At 45.8% G+C, this 5,668-nt stretch overlaps 1 long non-coding RNA gene across 1 annotated transcript; it reads right to left on the bottom strand.

The window, feature by feature from the left end:
- Positions 1-634: 634 nt before the first annotated feature.
- On the bottom strand, positions 635-4,735 carry LOC121836178. Its single transcript, XR_006077816.1, has 2 exons — positions 4,679-4,735; positions 635-2,773 (listed from the first exon to the last, which is right to left on the bottom strand). It is a non-coding gene; the product is annotated as an uncharacterized LOC121836178 (long non-coding RNA).
- Positions 4,736-5,668: the final 933 nt, after the last annotated feature.

Genomic DNA, 5,668 nt, shown 5'->3' with positions numbered 1-5,668 from the left:
GCGGAATCATGATTGTAGTAGAAACATTTGTTTGATCTATTTATGAATTTAAATAAACTACAAATAATTTATTTAGACACACAGGGTTGCCTCCCGGGGTGAAAAACGTGTCGAAGAAAACTTGAGTGCCTGGCAAAAGTGCCCGAGGCACATAATGCACGACGCTGAAAAGAGACCATCATCATGGAAATCGCTCGGGTGCAGCGATGTCGATGCCGGATTCACCTTCGACGCCGCTGAAAGAGCGTACCTGCTAGTGATGCAAAACTATCAATAGTAGCGAAAGTAGCCAGAAATCTGACACGATAGCAAAAAAACTATCGATAGTCGAATATCGAAAAACTAGACACTACTATCAATAGTCGACTGTCGAAAAGCTATGGATAGTACTATCGATAGTCAACTATCGTAAACCTATCGATAGTACTGTCAACGGTTTACTATCGATAGTCTTGCGACACTAGTAGTTTGCGTCGCTGTCTTCTTTTTCTCACTTTATTTTTTCAAATGGGACACCAACTAGCCCAAGCACTTACCATCCCAACTTGGTTCAACTTCCAGTGATGATGAAGATGGGAGTTTGGGCGGAGAGGAGGAAGGGAGGTGAGCGGCGGTGCGGCATTTGTGTCCGCTCTAGTGGTGCAAAACTATCAATAGTATTGATAGTCAATTTATTGATAGCTTTGAATCATTAGTACATGTTCAAACAAATAACATCTGTCTACACAAATCCATGAAGGGGTACCTGGCATTTGACTGAGCCAAGCTTGCTGGAGGCCCAATTCTCTTGCACGATTTAATTTTATTTCACAAATTATATACTAGAAGACAAGACTTTGATTGGCGGGTTTGTCTCTTATCGCACATAACAAAGCCGCGAGCCCGCTGAAACCAAAATCCATCCAAACTAAAGCCATTCTATGGCACCATGTGTGTCAATGCCCTGTGTCCACCAGTCAGGTAACTGCCGAGATGAAAAGGTCTATAGGAATACCGAGTTCGTGTAAAAGATAGCACACCACGTCCAGTTGAGTTTAGCTCTTACTCACTTGCCGGGCAAGCACGCCGGCAAGCTTGCGCAAAGGTAGCACAAGAGAAACAAGTGATACACACTAGCGTACATAACTTCAAACACAAAGAAAACTTCGTAGCCCTTATTGCCGGTAGCATTTCTTTCCAAGTGTAAATGGGTGAAAACCGATGCCATGATCTTCTGAAAAACTTCAGACATAGTGGCGAGAAAAATTAAAAACTGAGGAGATTCATTTCCTTTCTACCAAAATTTTTGTATCTTAACCTTTCAGTAATCACCCGACATATTTCAGAGTAATCTGAACCTTGGATTAACCACACTCTTTGTACAGTGGAATCTCATTAGTTCAAGCCCTCTTAATTCAAACTCGCAAATAATTCAAGCTAACATGCAGGTCCCATCCTATATGTTTCTAGAAAGGAAACTTCCGGCAATTTAAACTCATACAATGTTTTGGTCCCCCTCGGGTTCAAACTAACAAGATTCGACTGTAAGATGTGGTCGGCAGGCAATGCGCGCTGTCTTAAGAAATACCAACAATTTATATGACAGAAAGACCTGAGGGGATGGGGGACAAGACTTGATCCAGGCACTGGGCCTAAAGAGAAGTTCCATCTTGCAAGGCCTGATCTATGATTCAGGGCATTTTCAACCTACGGTATATGTAGAGAATGAAAGTGCTTACCGGGTGAACAGAAACAGTATGTTATCCGAACATGTAGGGCAACGCAAAGCCGTACATGTAGAGAGTTTGGTCAATGGGAGGCGCTGGCAGAGTCAGGGCGTGCGGCAGAGTCGGAAAGAGGGCTTGGCATGGTCTCTTGACCAACCAGAAGCCGAAAAGAATCCCCTAGCGGTGGTAGCGGCGAACAGTTCTGATCAAAAGTCTATGTTCGTATATGGTTTTAATAAGCGCGTAAAAGTGAAGTGTAGTAACTCTTCGTGGTTGAAAATAGGGTGCACGTGTTGTTTTGATCATGATCATGCAGAAAGATGTAAGAAACGAATGCGCCGCGAAACTCTGTTTTGCGCGGACAGAGTGTGACCGTTCGGACGGCAGATTCCCGGCCCTGGGTGCTTGGCGTAAGGATTATGTCGATCGTTCCGCTAGTCGCACTCTTACACCATCTTTTTGGATTAACGTGATTGAAACATCACGTGTACCATATTTTCAGCCATTGAGAGTTACTCCAATGCAGTTATCAGGTTTGTTTCTTGCGACCACCGCCAGGGTATTATTTCCGGGTTCTGGTTGGTCACATTCAAATTTCTGAAGACGCCCTGGAACACGCCCAGTCCGCTTTCGGCCAATGGCGCCTCCTCATTTGTCTCCTATACTTCCCAATGAATGGCCAAACTCTCTACATTTAAGGCTCTGGGGCAACGCACAGTAGTCAAGTATACAGTAAACGCTCACTTGAGCGAACGTCAGTTTAAAAAATATGTCGGCACACGGGAAATATTGCACACGTCGACACACGGGAAATACCGCAAAAAAATAAAGCAGACACTGTCACGACTTTGCAAGGTAAAACCGGAGAGGCGAAGAGCGGAAGAATAGACCCCTTGCAAAACGTACAGCGCCACGGCGGCAGGGAATTTCGGGAACCCTCGGTACAAATCATGCGCTTTCTCGTTGCACCTTTGCGACTGCCCACGTGTCCCGGCAGCTACCGCCAGCAGCCGTTGCAGCCATCCCGCCCATCCGCCAAGTCGTTTGTCATTGGCGGCGTACTGTATCTGTAACAGCGTAAAGGCATCGCGACAGGTGAGCTTATTTGAATATGTTATTCGTCGTAACTGAAGTGTCACCGAATCCACTTATTTTGCACCGCAAGCAAGCAAGCAAAACTTTACTTTGTGTAAGGGCCTACGTCCTGGTCCGGACGGTCCGTCCGGCGCACGTCTCGCGGATGGATTCCGCAAGGGGACTGGAGTGATTAATTAGTGCTTCTAGTGCGGTGGGTATGTCGGTGCCCATGGGTAGAGCCAGCCATTCCTCCCAAGAAATGATGTGTGAGAGGGTTGGGGGAAGGGTGGGTGGGTTACGAGACCAGTAGGTATGAGGGATGGAAGGGTATTCTCCGCATTTTGGGCAGGTGGGGGAGTCGGGTCGTTTGTAGATGTGGTGGAAGATGTAGTGCGATGAAAGAGAGTTGGTCTGGGCTTGCCTGACGAGGGAGGATTGTTGCCTAGACATGGTCTTTGGAGGGTGAGGGTAAATGGTCCGCTCTTCACGTTGTTCTTTTAACCTCGACTTCCGCAGGGCTCTGCGAGCGTTCCTTGTTGCGCCTACCGAGTAGATAGCTGGCCATGAAGAGACGGGACCCGGGGAGTTCTCGAGGGTGAGACGATGGGCTGTCTCATTACCCTCCACGCATTGGTGGCCAGGCATCCATACGAGGCGGAACTTTTTGTCCGGGTAGCAAACATGTATTTCACAGATTAGGTTATCCGTTTTAAGTGTAAGGTGTTGTCGATGTAGTTTCGTATTCTTCCAAATCGTCGATCGTTGGGGGTTCTGTGAAGGTTTCGGAGTAATGTATATTAGTGCGTGTGTTAAAGGGCAACTCCGATTCATTTTCAATATTTAGAAAACTATGTAGCCCTCTTCAGTATCATATAGGAAGACCCCATGTCAAATATTACGATCTAATTCCGCCTATATATTTATATAGTTATCCGTTTTAAGTGTAAGGTGTTGTCGATGTAGTTTCGTATTCTTCCAAATCGTCGATCGTTGGGGGTTCTGTGAAGGTTTCGGAGTAATGTATATTAGTGCGTGTGTTAAAGGGCAACTCCGATTCATTTTCAATATTTAGAAAACTATGTAGCCCTCTTCAGTATCATATAGGAAGACCCCATGTCAAATATTACGATCTAATTCCGCCTATATATTTATATAGTTATCCGTTTTAAGTGTAAGGTGTTGTCGATGTAGTTTCGTATTCTTCCAAATCGTCGATCGTTGGGGGTTCTGTGAAGGTTTCGGAGTAATGTATATTAGTGCGTGCGTTAAAGGGCAACTCCGCTTCATTTTCGATATTTAGAAAACTATGTAGCCCTCTTCAGTATCATATAGGAAGACCCCATGTCAAATATTACGATCTAATTCCGCCTATATATTTATATAGTTATCCGTTTTAAGTGTAAGGTGTTGTCGATGCAGTTTCGTATTCTTCCAAATCGTCGATCGTTGGGGGTTCTGTGAAGGTTTCGGAGTAATGTATATTAGTGCGTGTGTTAAAGGGCAACTCCGCTTCATTTTCGATATTTAGAAAACTATGTAGCCCTCTTCAGTATCATATAGGAAGACCCCATGTCAAATATTACGATCTAATTCCGCCTATATATTTATTAAACTGGCCAGCAAACCTTCAAGTGAGCCAAGTGGCCGAAATCTGCCAACTCTAGCATGCGGCGGGAGGCGCAATCATCAGCGCAGTCAATGCCAAGTAAAAAAAGGTTTGTGCCGAGTCTAGACACTGCTGCAAGATTGCCGAGCCAGGAAACCTAACCCAGCCACCACTAAATGTGTTTCGTTTCAAAATGGCCTAATTGGCAAGACTGAACTGCCACCAAATGTGTTCCGTTGTACAGCACCAAAGTACATCACCAGACATGAGCGTCAAAAAATATACTTACAATGGCTAGCGACGCCTCATAAAAGCCATGCGATGACCCTCTGCTTGGCCAGTTAAGCCACACGCAGTACCGTGCAGGGTACAGGACGGCATCCATGAGCCGGCCGGTGCGTCGACCCAGGGTCCCGCCCATAGTGTTCCGCTGCTGCCTTGAACAAGGTGAAAGCCAGCTCATTGATGTCATGGTCCTCGGGACCTGTGGTGTGTAACCATCGTGTTTAAGTTTTACAGTCACTGACCAATATTTCGGAACATGAAGGGGTCGCACAAAGCTCAGAATAATCGAGCAGTCCAGAAAAATGAATTTAGCCTAAAAATCACTTTATTGCAATTTTAAGCGCAAAGTTGCTGCAGAAAGTAATTGATACAATAGGTTTGTGATAATTCAAACTGATATTTCGTACTTCCGGTTCATTTAAACAGACTTGAAAATTTTGGTTGTCCCGCTATGTTTTTAATGTATTTATAAGCGACTTAATTCAAACGGCGTTTTCGCTTAAAGGGCCCATGAGACAAATTTTGGCTGGAATAAATCAATTTATATTGGGATTTTACTAATAACACATCGTTCAGTGGGCCAAAAGAAAAAAGGTAGAAAGTCAAAAGCCTGACTTTCGGTACGAAAAATCGAAAACACAAGGGACTATTTCGTAACTCCTTTCCTTCGTAATCTCTCTGCCTTTTCACTGTGATACATCCGCGGTCCCCGTAGCGCGTTGCAAAGCCCCCCCCCCCCCCCCCCCCCCCCCAGCGCGTCGCCAGGTCCAAACGCACGTCACACGGCACCGGACCTCACTTAATCCCTTCACCCCTAAGCTGACATTGTGGTGGAAGCTACGTGCTTGTCGGACAATCAGCCGCCTCCCTTTCATCACCTGACCTCATTCTCTGCGCGTGGGTATGCGCGAGAGAGCGTGATCACGTGGCAAAAATGTGGCTGGCCCAACGAGCACGTAGCTTCCGCAGCACTGTCACCTTCGGGGTGATTGAG

Source organism: Ixodes scapularis, unplaced genomic scaffold, assembly GCF_016920785.2.
Source record: "Ixodes scapularis isolate PalLabHiFi unplaced genomic scaffold, ASM1692078v2 PGA_scaffold1__304_contigs__length_218370807, whole genome shotgun sequence".
Taxonomy (NCBI): Eukaryota; Metazoa; Arthropoda; class Arachnida; order Ixodida; family Ixodidae; genus Ixodes; species Ixodes scapularis.
The sequence above is the reverse complement of the archived record's forward strand: the minus strand, read 5'-3'. Positions and strand labels throughout refer to the sequence as shown.